The 20,928-nt window shown below is 36.1% G+C and overlaps 1 protein-coding gene across 9 annotated transcripts in view; it reads left to right on the top strand.

Annotated features, from left to right (window-relative positions):
* Positions 1-20,928, top strand: part of ATOSA (atos homolog A) — a 148,279-nt gene that overhangs the window by 23,844 nt on the left and 103,507 nt on the right. The window contains exon 1 of one of the 9 annotated variants that reach the window (XM_077127944.1): positions 10,294-10,429. The exons of the other annotated variants lie outside the window; for them this stretch is intronic. The gene's annotated coding sequence lies outside the window, so the exon portion shown is untranslated. Of the gene's footprint in view, positions 1-10,293; positions 10,430-20,928 lie in introns of those variants that run through there. 9 annotated transcript variants of the gene reach the window in all.

Genomic DNA, 20,928 nt, shown 5'->3' with positions numbered 1-20,928 from the left:
GTGACAGTGATCATTCTTGTCTTGTTCCTGATCTTAGAGGGAAACCTTTCAGTCTTTTACCATTAAGTAGGATGTTAAACTGTGGCTTCTTCATATGTGTATTGTATCATGTTGAGGAATCTCCTTTTCTTCCCAATGCTCTAAGTATTTTTGTCAAGAATTTGTGCTTATTTTGTCAAATGCCTTTTCTGCGTCATTGAGGTGATCATGTGGTTTGTTTTTTTCTCTTCATTTGTTAATATGGTGTATTGCATAATTGATTTTTTTATGTTGTATCATCCTTGAATACCTGCGATAAATCCTTTTTTCTTTTTTTAAATATTTATTAATTAAAAAATTAAGAAACAAAATAAAACATTAACATACATAATCAATAATTCACAATATCATCATTTAGTTGCATATTCATAATTTCTTAGAACATTTGCATTAATTCAGAAAAAGAAAAAAAGGCAATAGAAAAAGAAATGAAACGAACACAGGAAAGAAAAAAAAAAAAAGATTATACCTACCATACCCCTTACCCCTCGCTTTCATGGATCACTAGCATTTCAAACTAAATTTATTTTAGCATTTGTTCCCCCTATTATTTCTTTCTTTCTTTCTTTATTTATTTACATGGGCAGGCACCGGGAATCGAACCCGGGTCCTTGGGCATGGCAGACAAGCACTCTTACCTGCTGAGCCACCGTGGCCCGCCCCCTATTATTTATTTTTATTCCATATGTTCTACTCGTTTATTGACAAGGTAGATAAAAGGAGCATCAGACACAAGGTTTTCACAATCACACAGGCACATTGTGAAATCTATATCATTATTCAATCATCCTCAAGAAACATGGCTACTGGAACACAGCTCTACATTTTCAGGCAGTTCCCTCCAGCCTCTCCATTACATCTTGAATAACAAGATGGTATCTACTTGATGCATAAGAATAACCTCCAGGATACTCTCTCTTGACTCTGTTTGGAATCTCTCAGCCATTGACACTTTGTCTCATTTCCCTCTTCCCCCTTTTGGTCGAGAAGGTTTTCTCAGGATAAATCCTTCTTGATCATGATGTGTAATTCTTTTAATGTACTGTTGGATTCAGTTTGCTGATATTTTACTGAAGAATTTGCATCTATATTCATAAGAGATTTTTCTGTAACTTTCTTTTCTTGTGTTATCTTATCTGGCTTTGGTATGAGGGTAATGTTGTCCTTATAGAATGAATTAGAGAGTGTTTCCTCCTCTTCAATTTTGTGAAAGAATATGCATAAGATTGGTAGTAATTCTTAGAATGTTTGGTAAAATTCCTCTTTGAAGCCATTTTGTCCTTGGATTTTTCATTGGGAGGTTTTTGGTGACTGATTCAATCTTTTTACTAGTATTGGATCTTAAATTTCTTTTTGAGTCAGTGTAGGTATTTTGTGTGTTTCTAAGAATTTGCCTGTTTATGTGATTTGTTAGCATGCAATTGTTCATAGTATTCTCTTACTCCTTTTTTTTTGTCCTGTGGGGTTGGTAGTAATGTCTCCCTTTTCGTTATGATTTTGATTATTTGCATCCTCTTTTTTTGTTTTTAACTTTTTAAATTGTATAATATAACATATATACAAAGCAAAGAAAGAAAAAAAGCAATAGTTTTCAAAGCTCTCTTCAACAAGTAGTTATAGGACAGATCCCAGAATTTGTCTTGGGCTACCATACCACTGTCTCAGAGTTTTCCTTCTAGCTGCTCTAGAACATTGGAGGCTAGAAGAAATAAATATTTCTTTCTACCATCACAATCAACTTTTTTTTCTTTTTTGTGAAAAATAACATATATATATAACAATAAATTTCAGAGCACAGCACAACAATTAGTTGTAGAACAGATTTCAGAATTTGGTATGGGTTATAATTCCACAATATTAGATTTTTATTTCTAGCTGTTCTAAGATACTGGGGATTAGAAGAAATATCAATGTAATGATTCAGTGATCATCCTTGTTTGTTAAACCCTACCTTCTTTGTTTAACTTCACCATCATCTTTGATCTTTCTCTCTTGTTGGAAGGGGCTGGAACTAGCTGTTGTTCTGGAGAGTCTGGGCCCTCTAGGTTTCAGGACTTACCTGGTTTAGGGACCCATCTGGAGATTGTAGGTTTCTGGAAAGTTAATGTAATGCGTGGAACATTTGTAGAATCTTATATATTGCTCTAGGTATTCTTTATGATTGGCTAGAATTGTTTTGGTTGGGGTTTGGCAAGTTATGATAGATAGCAGTATCTAACTGAAGTTTGCCTAAGAGTGACTTCCAGAGTAGCCTCTCAACTCTATTTGAACTCTCTCAGCCCCTGACACCTTATTTGTTATACTTCTTTCCCCCCTTTTGGTCAGGATGGCATTGTTGATCCCATGGTACCAGGGCCAGACTTTCATCTTCTGCCAGGGAGACTTTCATCCCTGGATGTCATGTCCCACGTAGGAAGGGGGCAAAGATTTCACTTTCAGAATTGGAGTTAAGAGGCCACATCTGAGCAACAAAAGAGGTCCTCCAGAAGTAACTCTTAGGCATGCCTATAGGTAAGCTAAACTTCTGCACTACATCCATAAGCTTCACAAGAACAAGCCTCAAGATCAAGGCTTTGGCCTTTTGATTTGGGTGTCCCTCATGTTTAACATAGTATCAGCGGTTTCCCCAGTCATAAAGTTTAATGTTTCCATTTTTTTTCTCCTATCCCTCAAGGGACTTTGCCAGTACTTTTTGATTATCTGCTTAATACACTCTAGGATGTATCCAGGCATTACATTAAAGCTATACAAGATTAAAGTTATACAAGGAAGGCCCTCATTCTTATTCTGGGCTACTTGTGTTTAGATTCTTTAAATGAGCTATCCAGCCAGATTGAGTTAGATTATGTGCTATAGAACATTTAGATTCTGGATAAAATAAACCTTTCTTCCTTTGATCTCAAAGAGTAGATGAGGTTCTCAAATACAATTTCTTTCTTACCCCTGTGTTCTGAATTACCTTAATCCCAACCTGATTGGCTTTGTTCTTATTTCTAAATACCAGGTTGTGACCTTGTTTTCTTTGTTAATCTAGCTAAAGGTTTAGCTCTTTCAAAAGACCAACTTTTGGTTTTGTCGATTGACTTTACTGTTAGTCTCTATTTCATTTATCTCTATTTTATTTTCTCTTCTTTTTCCAATTCTTCAAGTTTTGAAGTTAAGTCTGATTTGAAATCTTTCCTCTTTTTTACTGTAAGCTCCCTCTCAGCACTGCCTCTGCTGCATCCTATAAGTTTTAGTATGTTGTGTTTTCATTTTCATTCACCTTAAGATATTTTGCAATTTCCCTTGTGATTTCTTATTAAATCCATTGGTGATTTAAAAATACAGTTTTAATTTTCACACATTTGTGAATTTTCCATTTCTCCCTATTATTGATCTCTAACATCATTCCATTGTGGTCAGAAAGGTGGATTGCATAATTTCAATATTTTTAAATTGATTGAACTTGTTTTGTGACCTAAGATATGGTGTATCCTGAAGTAAGAGCCATGTGCTCTTGAGAAAAATGTGTATTCTGTTGTTATTGGATCAAGTATGTATTAGAAAGAACATCCTGCCTGAAAGAGAACAAACGCTCATCCGATTGTGGAGGAGAAAAGAATGTATTCACAATCTTGCAAAATGGTAGCTGGTGCACCAAACAATAGAACACCAAGACAGTTATACCTGTGCCTGACCTGCAGTCCCTCCCCTGTTTCTCTGCTGATTGAATACTCCAGAGGTTACAGCCTATTTGGAAAATCTAACTAATTTGAACTTCCTGCTGAAGGTTCCCCTTTGATTATGTTTTACATTTTTAATGACCCTAGTCATTAAGGATTTGGTGCCTAGTCATTAAGGATTTGGTACATCAGAGGCCCTCCCCTTTCCCTGCCTGCGTGAAAGCTAAACTTAAAATTTGATTCTTACATGTTCTATATATGTGTGCTAGCTCTAGTTATTTTAGAATATCATTGAAATCTTGTACTTTATTGATCTTTTAACTAGATGTTCTATCCATTATTGAAAGTGGTATATTAAAGTCTCCTACAATTAATATAGAAAATGTCAATTCCCACCTTCAGATGTGTCCATTTTTGCTTCATATATTTTGGGGCTCTGCTGTTAGGTGCATATATATTTATAATCATGTCTTATTGAATGGACCCCTTTATCTGTATATAATGACTATCATTGTCCCTTGTAACTGTTTTTTAGTTAAATCTGTTTTACGTGATAGTATCATAGGCACCCCTGCTCTCTTTTGGTTACCTCTTGCATGGTATATTTTTTTCCCTCCTTTCACTTTCAACCTACTTGTACCTTGGAATTTAAGGTGAGTCTCCTGTAGACATCATATAGTTGGGTTATACTTTTTAATTCATTCAGCCAGTCTCTGCCTTTTGAATGGAGAGTTTGATTCATTTACATTTAAAGTCACTGCTGATAATGCAGGACTTTCTTCTGCCACTTTGCTATTTAGCCTTATAAACCTCAAGACTTTTTTGTCTTCAGTTCTTCCTTTAATGCTTACTTTTATGTTTATTTAATTTTTTTCTATTGTACCATATTGTGTGACTTCCCTTTTCTATCTGGATATACTTGCATGATATATATATATATTTTTTCCCATCCTTTCACTTTTAACCTTCCTCCATCTTTGAATTTAAGATGAGTTTCTTGCAGAAAGAATATAGTGGGGTCATACTTTTTTATCCATTCTGCCAATATCTGCCTTTTGACTGAAGTGTTTAAGTCATTTACATTTAAAGTCACTGCTCATAATGTGGGACTTTCTTTTGTTATATTGCTATTTAGTCTTTGTAAGTTTTATAACTTTTTTTTCCCTTAATTCTTCTGTTACTGCCTATTTTATTTCTATGTGGATACATTTTTAATATATTTTTGTTGTGATTATCATTGGGTTAAAATATAACATCCTAAATATGTAACAACATATATGGTACCAATTTGACTTCAAAAACATACATATACATTTTCTTATGCCCTTCCGTCCCCCCACTTTTTTGTGTGTGTTTGTTGCCACTTATATTTTTGTACATTGTTTATCTAAAGCCATAGATTTTCCATCACTTTTAGGTATTTGCATTTTATTCCCTGTAGGAAGAAGTGGAATTATATACCAAAAAATACAATGCAATGGTATTGACAACTATAACTGCATAAATGGTTACCTTTACCAGTGGTCTTTATTTCTTTATGCTGCTTTGAACCACTGTCAAGTGTCCTGTGCCAGTTTGAAAGTATTATGTACCCCAGAAAAGCCATGTTTTAATACTGACCCAATCTTGTGAGGGCAACTGTTTCTTTTAATCCTGATTCAATACTGTAGTTTGGAAACTTTTGATTAGATTATCTCCACAGAGATGTGGCATGCCCAATTGTAGGTGTGACCTTTTGATTAGCTGGAGATGTAACTTTACCCATTTCAGGTGGGTCTTGATTCATTTATTGGAATCCTTTAAAAGAGGAACCATTTTGGAGAGAGTCAGAAATGACCGAGCTGACAGAAACTTCAGAGCAGAGCTAACACAGATGCTGACACTTGGAGAATAGAGACATGGATCTTTGGAGATGCTTGGAGCCCAGAAGAAGTCACCATAAGATGTTAAGCAAGTCAGAAACTGGAGATAGCTGAGGGAAGCCAAGAGATGAAAGCCAGCCCCAGAGAAGCAGAGGCTGAAAGCAACAGAGCCCAGGACCAAGGGACCAGTAGATGCTAGCACATGACTTCCCAGCTGATCTATGAGTTTTTCTTGAATGAAGGTAATCTCTTGTTGGTGCCTTAATTTGGTCACTTTCACTTCCTTAGAGCTGTATACTTGTAACTTATTAAATTTCTCTTTTTAAAAGCTGTTCTGTTTCTGGTATATTATATTCTGGCAGCTTTGACAATTGAGACTTGATAGTCAACAGGTAAAGGGAAAGTTGAATAGAACTTTGAAGAGAAAGTTCAAGGTACTGTGGCTGATGTGAGGCCAATAGAGACCCTGGCGCACTGGGCCTGGGTCTTCCCAGAGTCAGATTGCTTGGGAGTGCAGTCCAAAGTGGGTGGTAAACTCCATTTAAGGTGGAAAACTGGCACATGTCCTTTCCTTTCAGTCGGAAGAACTCCCTTTAGCCTTGCTTATAGGTCAGGCAGGTAGACTGCTGATGAATTCCTTTCCTTTACAGCTGCCAGAACTCTGTTCTTGTCCTTTGCATTTGACAGTTTGGTCCATGTATGATGGGGTATATTTTTCTTCAGATTTATCCTGTTTGGTGTTCTCTGGGCTTCTTAGGTGTAGATATTCATGTCTTTTGCTAAGTTTAGGGAATTTTCTGTCATTATTTCTTAGACCATTCCTTCTGCCCCTTTCTTTTTTATCCTTCTGGGACTCCCACATGTGTATTTTGACGGTGTCCCAGAGTCTCCTGAGCTATTTTCACTTTTTATTATTCTTTTTACTTTCTATTCAGACTGAGTGACTCACTTCAGTTATCTTATCTTCAAATTCACTGATTATTTCCACTACTAGCTCCAATCTGCTGTTGAAACCTTCCTGGGAATTTTTCATTTGTATTATTGTGGTCTTCATCTCCAGTAGTTCTGTTCTGCTTTCTTTTTAAAATTTCTATCTCTTTATTGAGATTATCATATTATTCATTGATTGCTTTGTTGATATCCTTTGGTTCTTTCATTGTATTTTCCTTCATTTCTTTGAACGTATTGAATGAATCTTTTTCCAGTACATCCACAGTGTGGTCTTCATTGATGTTCTCTGGATTTTTATCTTCTTCCTTTGGATGGGCCAACATTTGCTGTTTGTGTTGTAATCTTTTGTTGCACACTGTAGACATTAACACTTTAAAGTGTTATCTTTGGGATGTATTTCCTAAGATGTCTGTTTCTTGAGTTTGACAGAGATATTTCTTGAGTGTCTGTCTCCTATCAGGAAAGTCTACCCAAGGTGAATGTAAAGTTTAGGGTCTTCCCTGTCTTATCCTGGGTTGTGCTTCCTAGTTGCTTAGGAGTTCCCCCGTTTACAGGAGTTTGAATGTACTCTTCTACTTCTCAGGAGATTGCTCTCCCTCTGTTGGGTGTTCTCCTGCAGGATTTAAAGGTAGGTAAGCCTTTCCCCCAGGCCATGTACTTCAGTTTTTTTCTTACATTGCTTTCCTTGTCTCAAGCTAGTTTTGCCTGTAGGACAAATTCTGCAGGTAGGAGCATGGCAGAGAGGAGTTTCCCAAGTTAGTCTTTCCCAGTTGGAACAAGTCCAGCGACCCATTAAGGGTCCACAAGCTTGTTCCAAGCTGTGCTGGAGAGGGATTGAGGCAAAGGACAGGAATGATACCAGGTGCTTCTTCCAGGGCTTGCTGAAGGTATGCTTTCACCGTGCCCTTTGAGTGCATTCTTTTAACTGCCCTCCACAGTTCTGAGGAAGCATAGCTTCTTTAAGTTTCCTCTACTGCCTTTGCCTGGATGGGTCAGAAATGACCATACTCATAGCCCCACCCCCAGCTATTTGAAGTAGCTAATCAAAAGCCAAGATCAGTGTTCTGCCTGTGCCTACTGTGGATCTCAGGGAAGTGGGTTTTACTTCCCTTTTTGGCAAGCAAGCTATTCCTGGGGCTGGACCCCACTGTGGCACCAGTAACGACTACACGGATAAATTAGTTTACTAGCATTTATTATAATTTGCCAGTCTTTTCCCTGGATTTTGTACAATGTTCTGCTGGACTCTGGAGTTTTGAAATACTTGATTCAGACAATTCGTGTCTGTTTAAATAGTTGTTCTGGTAGAGGCACTGATTCCTACTTTGCCATTTCGCCTAAATTCAGTTTTTTATGATGAGAAAAATTCTTGACTCTGGATATCTCTTTTTTGCCAGTCTAGTGTTTGTGGTTTGGAAAAGGCATGGCCTCAGATATATTTGGTCTCCCAAATAAGACATCAACATCTCTCAAACTTCCAGGAAGTAGTAGGGAAATATCCTCTTAAAAATTACACCAGTAATTTATCTCAAGTACAAAATTGAGATAAATCAAAAGAAGATAGGGTGGGACCCTCACTAACAATCCTATAATCCTGTGATAACAGTTAATATTTTGGGTATATCCTTCTTTATATGTTTACACACATATATATTATATTTTTAAGTAAATCAAATGGTACATGCTATTTAGAAAACTAATTTATTGCTTAATAAATATATTTTCATGTTATTAAATATTCCTCCAAACAGTATTTTAATGTAAAGTTACCTATTGCACACATATATCATTTAACCAATCTGCATTTTTTCTGTTTTTATTTTTATTAATAAAAACCAGTCAACATGCAACATGTTCTTTTTTTAAAATTAAAAAAAATTTTTTTTATTAAATACATTCTTAATGTATGAACATTCCATACTTGATGTGTAATCAATGGCTCACAATATCATCACATAGTTGTATATTCATCACCATGATCATTTTTCAGAACATTTACATCATTCCAGAAAAAGAAATAAAATGAAAGAAAAAACTCATACATACCATACTCCTTACCCCTCCCTCTCATTGACCACTAGTATTTCCCTCTACCCAATTTATTTTAGCATTTGTTCCCCCTATTATTTATTTATTTTTAATCCTTATTTTTTACTTATCTGTCCATACTGTAGATGAAAGGAGCATCAGAGCAAGGTTTTCACAATCACACAGTCACTTTGTAAAAGCTGTATCATTATACAGTCATCTTAAAGAAACATGGCTACTGGAACACAGCTCTACAGTTTCAGGCACTTCCCTCTAGCCTCTCTAATATGCCTTAAACTAAAAAGGGGATATCTATATAATACATAAGAGTAACCTCCAGGATAACCTCTTGACTCTATTTGAAATCTCTCAGCCACTGACACTTTATTTTGTCTCATTTCTCTCTTCCCCCTTTTGGTCAAGAAGGCTTTCTCAATGCTGAGTCCCAGCTCATTCTCAGATTTCTGTCCCACGTTGCCAGGAAGGTTTACACCCCTGGGAGTCATGTCGCACACAGAGAGGGGGAGTGCAATGAGTTTGCTTGTCGTGTTGGTGGAGAGAGACAGGCCACATCTGAGCAATAAAAGAGGTTCTCTGGGGGTGACTTTTAGGCCTAATCTTAAGTAGGCATAGCCTATCCTTTGCAGGGATAAGTTTCATATGAACAAACCCCAAGATTGAGGGCTCAGCCTATTGCTTTGGTTGTCCCCACTGCTTGTGAGAGTATCAGGCCCTCTCCAAATGGGGAAGTTGAATTTTACCTTTTTCACTATTCCCCCAAGGGGACTTTGCAAGTACTTTTTTATTCACTGTTCAGATCTCTCTGGGATTTATTGGGGCATCACTCTGAACAAACCTGCAAAAACTCATGTCCTACTGAAGGTCCATGTACCTATGGTGTTCAATTAAACTGTCCAGATAAGTTATATTAAGAGATGCACTAGTCAAAATATAAATTTTGTACCAAATAAACATATTTTGCTTTAGTCTCACACATAAGTTAAAGTTTTAAAATGTGAATGACCATGTATTTCAATACCCTGCAATATTGACATTTCTTTGTTCTTCCTCATGCAAAAACATTTTTTAAATTTACATTTAGTTACTATCATTATACACTCTAGGCATTCCTAGATTATACCATCTCAGTCTTTATCGTCTATCTTTCTTTCTGATTTCATTTGTGCCTCCATCCCTCCTCCCTCTATCATTCTCACATTCTGCTTCATTCAGTGTTTTAACATAATTGTATTCCAGTTAGGTAGTATTGTGCTGTCCATTTCTGAGTTTTTACATCCAGTCCTGTTGCACAATCTGTATCCCTTCAGCTCTAATTACCCAATATCTTACCCTGTTTCTATCTCCTGATGGTCTCTGTTACCAGTGAAATTCTCCAAGTTTATTCACTAATGTCAGTTCATATCAGTGACACCATACAGTATTTGTCCTTTTGTTTCTGGCTAATCTCACTCAGCATAATGTCCTCAAGGTCCATCCACGTCGTTACATGCTTCACAACTTTATTCTGTCTTACAGCTGCATAATATTCCATCATATGTATATACCACAGCTTGTTTAGCCCCTTGTCTGTTGATGGACATTTGGGCAGTTTCCATCTTGGCAACTGTAAATAATGCTGCTATAAACATTGGTGTGCAAACGTCCGTTTATGTTCTTGCCCTCATGTCCTCTGAATAGATACCTAGCAATGGTATTGCCAAATCATATGGCAATTCTATACTTAGCTTCCTGAGCAACTGCCAAACTGCCTTCCACAGCAGTTGTACCATTTGACATTCCCACCAACAGTGGATAAGTGTGCCTCTTTCTCCACATCCTCTCCAGCACTTGTCGTTTACTGTCTTATTGATAATGGCCATTCTGGTGAGTGTGAGATAACATCTCATTGTGGTTTTGATTTGCATTTCACTAGTAGCTAGGGAAGTTGAGCATCTTTTCATGTGCCATTTGGCCATTTGTATTTCATTTTCTGAGAAGTTTCTGTTCATGTCTTTTGCCCATTTTGTAGTTGGGTTGTTTGACTTTTTATTGTTGAATTGAACAATATTTTTATATATTCTGGATATTAGACCCTTATCTGATATATCATTTCCAAATATTGTCTCCCATTGCATAGGCTGTCTTTTTTACTTTCTTGACAAAGTTACCACTCTGCATTTTGAAGAATACTTAAGTTGTTTACAATTCTTGGCCATTATAAATAACACTATAATTAATCCTATAGCACTGTAATGCTGTAATTCAAGCACTGTAATGAACAATCCCTGAAACTTGGTATAAATATTTTTTCAAATAAAGTTCTACAAATGGAATCACTCCATCAGTTTATGAAAATTAAAGTTTTTAAAAATTTTTTTAATAAAGCCAATCAACATACAATATGAACATACATTTTTTCATAATATAGTTGTATATTCATCATCATGATCATTCTTAGAACATTTGCATCAATTCAGAAAAAGAAAGAAAAAGAAAACAAAAAATTCCTGCATACCATATCCCTTACCCCTCCCTTTCATTGATCACTAGCATTTCAATCTACTAAATTTATTTTAACATTTGTTCCCCCTATTATTTATTTATTTTTAATCCGTATGTTTTACTCATCTGTCCATAAGGTAGATAAAAGAAGCACCAGACACAAGATTTTCACAATCACATTGCAAAAGCTGTATCATTATACAGTCATCTTAAAGAAACATGACTACTGGAACACAACTCTACAGTTTCAGGTACTTACCTCTAGCCACTCTAATATACCATAAACTAAAAAGGTGCTATCTATATAATGCATAAGAATAACCTCCAGGATAATCTTTCAACTCTGTTTGAAATCTCTCGGCCACTGACAGTTTTTTTTGTCTCATTTCTCTTTTCCTCCTTTTAGTTGAGAAGGTTTTCTCAATCCCTTGATGTTGAGTCACAGCTCCTCCTAAGATTTCTGTCCCATGTTGCCAGGGAGGTTTACACCCATGGGAGTCATGTCCCACGTACAGGGAGGAGGGCAGTGAGTTCACTTGATGTGCCAACTGAGAAAGAAAGGCCACATCTGAGCAACAAAAGAGGTTCTCTGGGGGTGACTGTTAGGCCTAATTTTAAGTAGGCTTAGCCTATCCTTTGCAGGGATTAGTTTCATAGGGGCAAACCCTAAGATGGAGGGCTTGGCCTTTTGATTTGGTTGACCCCATCTATCTGGTATTCTTATGTTGACTTCCAGAAATGGATTTTGTGGCAGCTAGTGAAGTGGAAAGAACACGAGCTTTACAGTTGGATAACTCATGATTCAAATATCAATACTATCTTTTACTAGTTAAGTGAATTTTGGCAAATATTTAACCTCTCTGTCTTATCTTCCTTAAAATCTCTAAAAATGGGAGTAACAATTCTTTTCTCAAAGGTTGTTATGAGGGTTGAAGGAAATAGCACAAGTAGCTGTTTGGGCCTGGACTGAGTTCATGCAGAGCACAGGTATGTACTGCTGTGAGACTGTAAAATACACCAGGCACAGAAGTAGATGTAGATTTATTGGGTCTTACGAACAAGAGAGGTTCTCCCGTGGCAGCCAGTCCAGAGGTTTAGCATTTTGCAAGGAAAAGAGGTACAGGTGTAATATGTGATTTTAGAACAAAGACATTCCGTATATTTTGAGGACATTTGGTTTCCCATTAAAGGGAACTAAACCTGATGTTTAAGACTAAGATACAATCAATGCCATTTTTACATCCATGGTTAGATTCTTCCCCCTCCAGGGAGGTTATATACTTTTTGATATTTGCCCTTGATTAAAGCATGTTTGTTATGGGCTGCTTAGGAGGGGGCCTGGGCCCTGACCTGCTACAAGTATCTTGCTTTAATGTCTGGGCATGGTGGGCACCAGCTTTCTATGAAAACCCCAAGTTGCCAGGTTCAGAGTACAGAGCCAGTATCTTCTAAAACCTACTTTTTCCCAACTAGGATTCTGGAACTCAGTCAGAATGAAATCCTGTGACTATAATCAAGTTTAGTAGCAGTAATATTTCATCTGGATTCAATTCAGGCTATTGAGGATAATTTCTAAAGTTTTTTGTGCCAATTTCCTCATGAGTGAAGTTACTAACATAACAGTTGTTTTCAGCTGTAAGATTCAGTCAGTGCTGGGTTTCTCCTACATTAGGAGCATAGGGCAGAATGTCTTTCTGTGAAATTAAACTCTGATATTGACTTCCTTTGTTGATTCAACAACCTCAGTTTAAAATGCCTCAGGATATGAAGAGAATCTTATGCCTTCTTTGTGTGGGTAGATTTGCTAAGAACTGAATTTGGATTTTTGTGACATTAATTTTGCTTAAATACATATATATACTTCAACTTTATCAATGAATAGACATCCTAAAAATGTTTTGATCTCTCACTAAGAAAAATTATGGTTAAAGAGTTGAAATGATATGGTATATGCCATATTAACAATTGGTATATACAACTCTTTTTAATTTGTCTTGTACCTACAAAACTGTGGGAGGTTTTGTGAGCATGACCACTGGGTCACATTTTTTTTCTTTTCATTCAGTAATACTTATTGTTAGGACTTATGTATATAGTGTATAAATTATATAGGTATATATTGTATTCTCTGCTTTACAGAAATTATAATCCAAGAAAGAAGGTAGGTTACACAAACAAAATACACAAAACATTGGATAACTAAATGAGTGGTAAAAATAATGTCTACTATCAGAGTTCAGAGAGAATGCTTACTTTCATTTGGGTTGATTAATTTCAGGACAGAAACTCTTTTGGTAGAAATGGCAGCTGTATTGAGCTTTAAAGGACAGATATTATCTGGATAAATGGAAAATTACAGAGATTGAAAGTAAGGGGGTGGATGGAAGGTAAATAGAAGAGATGACATTCTGAGTATGGGCAATAGGAAGTTAAGAGGTGAAGATAGACTACAGATGATGATGAGTAAACTAATATAAATTGGAGAGGTTGTTTAGGAAAGGGGGAGTTTCGGGTTTTGAATGTGAAAGTAGGGAATTTGAGCTTCCTTCATTTGATACTGGAACACTATAAAGCATTCTGGTATGATTAAGGAGAACTTTTTGAGAAAATAATTAGGTAGTTTGATTCTTTTTGTTGCTGTTTCATTATAAAACAGTACAGAGATATTATTGAATATTTGTCTTAAAATTAGTTTATAGTTTTTTGAATTGCATTATGACCTGGTAATATAAAAATTATCTAGGATGGTGCAGTGGTGCCTCAGCAGGCAGAATTCTTGCCTACCATGCCAGAGCCTGCCCATAAAAAAAAAAAAAAAAATTGCCTAAAGCCCGATTCTGCTGCTGAGTATTTTTTTTTCCTCCTTCCATTTCACTCTGCCACCATTTTTTATTTATAATATTTGAGGGTTTAGTGTTTCCATTTATGAATATTCCTGTGAATATTAACATGGCACACAAGACTGCCAATACCATTTCTACTGTTTTATGATACCTTGGTATGGAAGTAGTCAGCTGTAACAGAGGCTGTTGTGTGATTAAATGAGGAAATCTATGTAAGGTGCTTAGAATAATATTTGTCATAATTTGTTTGAATATTCCTCCTACCCCTTTCTTTCTTCCTTGTCTGTGCTTCCCATAATGCATACATGGGTATGCTTGGTGGTGTACCAGAGGTGTGTGAGGCTATTTTTGCTTTTTATAATTCCTTTTCTTTCTGTTCCTCAGCCTGACTCATTTCAATTGGCTGGTTCTCGAGTCTACTGATTGTTTTCTCTGCCAACTCCAATCTGCTCCTGAAACCTTCTTGGGAATTTTTCATTTCAGTTCATTTCAGTCTTCATCTCCAGTATACTATTTGGTTCCTTTTTAAATTTTCTATCTCTTTACTAAAATTTTTATATTGTTCATTCATTATTTTCCTGATTTCTTTTAGTTTGTATTTTTCTTCATCTCCTAGAGCATTTTTTTTAAGGCTTAGCTCAGTATGTCCACATTCTGGTCTTCATGGTTGTTCTCTGTATTTCTGTGCTCTTCCTTTGGGTTGGCTATTGTTTCCGGTTTCTTTGTACTCTTTCATTGCACACTGTACAGTTTAACATTTTAAAAATATTTTAATTCTGATATTTAGTCTCTGAGCTGTCTGTATCTTGATTTTGCAAACAGCTGGTGATAAGACAGAGATTTTCTTAAGCTTTAGCATTCCTATCAGGAAGGTCGGCCCAAGGCTAGTACAGTATGCAGAGTCTTTCTGAGCCTGTCTTGTCCTGGGCTTTTGCTTCTTAATTGTTTTAGAGTTCTCTTGTTTACAGGAGTTTGGTTATTCCTTCTGTTTCCCAGGAGACTGACCACTCTCTCCTGGGTGTTTGAAGCTCACGAACATTTATCCCAGATTTTCCACGTCTGTAAGTTTCTCACACTCCTTTCCTTGTCTCCAGCAGCTTTTACCTAGAGGACAAATTCTGGGAGAAAGGTTACTACAGAGAGGATTCTTGCAAATCACTCTCTCCTATCTGAAATAGGGCTAGGGGCCCGCGAAGTGAGTCAGGAGGGGTGCCAGGAGCTTCTTCTACCATTCCCTGAAGCTGAGCTTTCTTGGCCTGCCCAGCAAATGCAGCCCTTCAATTAACTGGCCCCCTGCAGTTAAGGAAGGGTTAAGGAAGGGTAGCATCTTCAAGTCTCTTCCCCCTCAGCCTTTGCCAGGGGCAGACTGAAGCAAGGCTGCTGCTGCCTTTAAGGCCCAGGGAGGGTTGAAACAATGGCCATCCTCAACCAGGCCCCTAGCACCTGAAGTCGCTATTCAGAAGCCATGATCAGTGATCAGCCATCCCTATCCTTAGTCTTGGGGAAGGGGATTTTGTTGTTGTTGTTGTTGTTGTTGTTGTTGTTGAAAAAGATATAGAATGTTAATATAGAGAAAAAAATAAAAATAATAATAGTAAAAAAAAAGACAAACAAACAGACAAACAAAAAAAACCCTATAGCTCAGATGCAGCTTCATTCAGTGTTTTAACATGATTACTTTACAATTAGGTATTATTGTGCTGTCCATTTTTGAGGGAAGGGGATTTTTAAGTCCTTTTCTGTCATCAGCAATCTAGCCAGGGGCTGGACCCCATGTCCTGCAGTAAGAGCGGGGGATGGACATCGGTAGCCATGTGGAGAGAACAATTTACTGTTCTTTGCTATAATTTATCAGCCTCTTCCTCCCTCTCTTCCTGGATGTTTTACAGTGTTCTTCTGGCCTCTAGGATTTCAACGTAGTTGTTTCAGGCAGTTCCTGCCTGTTCAATAGTTGTTCTGTAGGGAGGACTCAGTCCTATAACTTCCTACTCCACTATCTTCCTACAGTAATCTTAGCCTTAGAATAGTATTTGATTCTGGATATATTTTCAATAAATGTTAGCTATTGTTACTATATTCACATCTCTTCAACAAAGAAGATAATTATACGTTCTAAGTGCACTGAAGGACATGCACAAATGATTAAGAGGCAGACTGCATGCTGAGGGTGGGAGATGCCCACTTTGGTTAGCATTGTTAGGAAAGGCTTCTCTGTGAAAGCAAGCCGAAGATGAGAAGGAGCCACCTGTGTAAGGAGTGAGGGGAAGAACATTCCAGCCAGGGTGTATCATGTGCAAAGGTCCTTAATTTAGAAAAAACCTGGCATGCTCTAGAAACCGAAAGAAGTCCAGAACTCAATTTGTGCTTCCTTCATGTACTTGTTTTTAACCGTCTCCTTCAACAGAATATTTGTTCCTCAGGGGCAGGGACTATATCTGACTTCTTTTCCTTACACTTGTCAAAGTGTCTGGCACAGAACTGGCATTCATTACATGTTTTGGGGTGAAAAAAATATTTAAGTGTCCATTGCTTACTTAATTCCCCTGCCAGTGCCTTGGGTAAGGACTTAATTTTTCTTTTCCCTCCCTTCAGAAATGCAAGCTGAAATGTGGAGTAAGTTACATACAACTTTTTTTTTAAAAGATAATTGAGATACAAACACAGTTTTAAACTATTTCAAAGGTGTATACATTCTAAAATATCATAAATTTAAAGTATTTGAGTTAACAATTTTATATCTCTTTTACTCTGCCATTAAGTTCACACTTTTGAGGGAGATGGGATGGGTTAAATGCTACCTAAGAAGGTTCTGGTTTATGCCTGTTGTCCCTGTGTCCTATCCTATTTCACAATTGCCTCATCTCTTCACTCTAAATACATCACTGTTTGGACATTGAATTTTATGGTCACCCTAATTATTAGCCATTTGAAGTTCTGCTAGTGTACTTAAATCTTGTCTTCCATTAATTGATATTTCATTCTGTACTTTAAATGTACATTGAGATAGACAGTTTGCTGTGTAGGATGTGTAATGTAGGATGTTGTGTCCTGTAGGATGCTGCATCTAATATTTTATAACTATGGATGCGTTTAGTAAATTAAGGGATTGACAATGTGCCACGCTTACTTTGATTTAGTACAAAATACTTGTACTTTTTCAGAAATATTTTATTTCTATACTGTTTTTTTTCCAAAATGCACTTATTTTAATAAAATGTTCTTTTTGTAGAAAGTGATATGAATTTTTATGAATAGTGCCTTTCTATAATAAGTTATATTGGTTAAATATGATTTATCATTTTTAGAATTTACAGTTTGATATTGTAAAGCTTTAGAAATTTGAACCCCTTTCCCTCTTTTCATTTCTGAAACAAATATTCATTTAGCATTTGCACTGTTCCCAGTACTTATGTACTAGAAAAGCAAGAACTAACATGGCATCTGCCTTCATGGATCTTGTAATTGAATGTAGTTTTTTCTGACTTTCTTCCTGAGGCAACAGACAGATCAGGAGTGGTGGTTACCTGTGCTCTTTTGGTAGAGCAGGGACTGGCCAGAGTAAGGGCGTGTCATATGGCATGCACAGACTTCCAGAACCCCTACAACTCTACTACCTCTTTCCATTTGTGGTGGCCCCACATTTTTTGGTTTGACTATGGGATTGTGTTTGTGTGTGTGTGTGTGTGTGCGTAAGATGTTGTTCTGTTTTGTTTTGATTTTAAGAATGAAGAAAATAAAAAAAATAAAATTAATTTAAAAAAAGAATGAAGAAAATAAATTTAGTTTCAGTAAGTATAGACTACAATTGAGGTACTCAGTTTATGATTTCCCCTTTAGGCTATGCAGCTAAAACCTTCCTGGTTGTAAGTGGTTAGAAATGATTGAAGTATTCAAATAAGTATTTTCCGCTGGCTTTCTGGGTGAAATAATTGTATAAACTTAAATTACATTGAAAATGGGGAGCTTTAATAGAAAAGTTGATTGTAGCATTTGCGTGAGTGAGAGATTCCTGTCTCTTTACACAAAAAAGGTCATTCGTCGGTACAGAATTTGTACATTTCTGCATCCTTAAGGATCTGTTAACATCTGTGTCTCTAACAGAACAGTGTCACCTAATAAAGGAAAATCTGGGGCGGCCTGTGAGGTATGTAAATTTTGGCTGAAAATCTCTAGCAATGACTCTTTCTCAAACTCTTAGTTAAATAAAACCTCATCTCAATCTTTAAATGTGCTCCAGGATCCATGTTGCTTGAATGTGGATGTTGATAGAAGCAAAGCTGAGGATGGTGATAATGGAGAGAAAGCATTACATGGTGCAGTAGCTTTAAAGTTTTGGGACTGCAGTACGCAATTAGAGATACAATTGATATGTAGCAAGACTCCTTCCCTGATCCCCACAACAACAACAGTCATTACTAAACCTTAGTACATACCATGGTGGCTGATACTTTCTTTTGCCTATTCTGTTAAAAAGAAAAGAGGGAGTTTTAGCCTCCTAGATTAATTTCACAGCTCATTAATCCTGTAGATTGAAAAACACTGTCATAGATGTTAAGATAATTGATTTTAGCACTAGAATTAGCACTGGAAAGATTGGGTTCTGTCACCTGTTCTGTGTAAGCTTGATCAAGTTACTAAAATTCTGAACTTCAGTTTTGTCATAGGTTAAAACGGGGGTAATAACGGTATCCATTTCATAGATTTATTATGAATATTAAATGATATAATGAATAAAGTGGTCATGCCAGGCACTTAATAAGCACATAATAAATGGGCTATTTTGATTATTTCCGAAGTTTGTAGTTTAGGGAATCAAGAGGGTGCCGTTGATAATAATGGGGAATCTTATTCAGGGAAATTTTAATTCCATTTTAGATATGTTAGAGTTTGAGGTGTAATGGGTAACCAGAAGAGTTTACTCATATCATTTGAAACAAGTCTATATGAAATAGTCTGAATTCAGCCAAATTTTTTTAATGCAAACAAATAGTATTAAAGGTTTAAGAACTTAATCACTGAGCTTTTCATAAAGCTACATGAAATTTACTCAGTTCTTCATAACTATCAGAATTAAGCTAACATTCTCAAATTTTAAATGAGGAATCTGTCATTTGTACAGCTATTGCCATAATTAGTAGAGATAATAACATCTGCTAGTGATACGGTAGTTGTGTCAAAAAAACATAAGTCTTGGAGTTAAACCTAGGTTAGGTTCTTTCTAATTAGGTCACCCACCAGCTCCCTGATCTCCATCCTTTAGTTTCTTCATCTGTAAAATACTCTTATTTAGTGAAATTGTTATTGTCAAAGGAGACATTAAATGTAGGATACATCATCTCCTTGAAAATACTTTCAGTAAAACACCAGTTTGTATCAGAAGAAAAAATTCATGATTTTGATTGACTAAATTCTTAATCTAGATTAAGACTAAAATGAACATAGCATTTTTTTAAGCAGTTTTATTCCTACACGTACAGTCCATCCAAAGTGTACAATCAGTTGCTCTTGAAAGAATCACAGAGTTGTGCATTCATCACTACAATCAAGTTGAAAATATTCTTATTGCCCCAGAAAAAAAAATCCCATACCCTTGTACCCCATAATTATTGACACTTAGCATTGGTATATTACCTTTGTTACAGTTTGTGAAATATTACAATTTTACTGTTAACTATAGTCCATTGTTTGCATTAGTTATATTTTCCCATATGCCACCCTTTATTAACACCTTATAATAGTGCCATTTGCTCTAGTTCATGTGAGGACATTCTTGTATTTGTATAACATTCTTATATTTGTATAATTAACCACAGTCGTCATCCACAACAGGGTTCACTCTGTTATACAGTCCCATATTTTATCCTGTAGCTTTCCTTCTAGTGACACACATGATCCTAGATTTCCCCTTTTAAATCATAACACCCATAATTTAATGCTGTTAATTACACTCACAGTAATGTCCTAGCATCACCTCTATTCATTTCCACATATTTACAATCACCCTTATTAAAAATTCTGTACTAATTAAGCATCAGCTCCCCATTCTCTACCCTCTTACCCTCATTCTGTCTCCTCGTAACGTATACTCTAAGAGTTTGCTTATTAGAATTAGTTCATATTAGTGAGACCATACAATATTTGTCTTTTTGTGTCTGACTTATTCACTCAACATAATGTCCTAAGTGTTCATCTGAGTTTGTAGCATGTATCAGGACTTCATTCCTTCTTACAGCTGAGTAATATTTCATTGTATATATCTACTACATTTTGTTTATTCATTGGTTGATGGATCCTAAGATTGTTTCCATCTTTTGTCAATTGTGAATAATGCTGCTATGAGCATTAAGTGACAAATGTTTGTTCATGTCCCTGCTTTCAGTTCTCAGTATATACCTAGTATTGGGAATATTGCATCGTATGGCAGTTCTATACTTAGCTTCCTGAGGAATCGCCAAACTGTCTTCATAGTAGCTCCATTATTTTACATTCCCACCAGCAGTGTATGTATTCCTATTTCTTTGCATCCTCTCCAACACTTGCAGTTTTCTGTTTTTTTTTTCATAGTGGCCTTTCTAGTAGATGTGAAATGATACCTCATTGTGGTTTTGATTTGCATTTCCCTAAGAGCTAATGAAGTTAAGCATCTTTTCATGTGCTTTTTAGCCATTTGTATTTACTCTTTATAAAAAGTATCTATCTTAGTCTTGCCCATTTTTTAATGGGATTTATGTTTTTTCATTGTTGAGTTGTAGGGCATAGCATTCTTTAAATTGCAGGGAGATTGACAACATCTGAGAACATGTCTTTAAAGAAATAAGGGTGTGGGCAAAGGAGAATCCATGTGCGTCTTGGCACACATTTTATTTCATTATGGTGATATTAATTTATAAAGACTTTGTATTAAAGTGTAAATGATATAATAAATGAGTTCATATATTTGATCTTTTTACTTATCAAATCTGAGCAGTATGTGTACAAGATATTATTAGGCAAAGTGTTTGTCTAGTAGCTTAGATTATGAATAACTCTTGTTCTAGC

The sequence above is a fragment of the Tamandua tetradactyla genome, chromosome 14, assembly GCF_023851605.1.
Source record: "Tamandua tetradactyla isolate mTamTet1 chromosome 14, mTamTet1.pri, whole genome shotgun sequence".
Lineage (NCBI taxonomy): Eukaryota > Metazoa > Chordata > Mammalia > Pilosa > Myrmecophagidae > Tamandua > Tamandua tetradactyla.
This window is presented reverse-complemented; position numbering and strand designations above follow the sequence as displayed.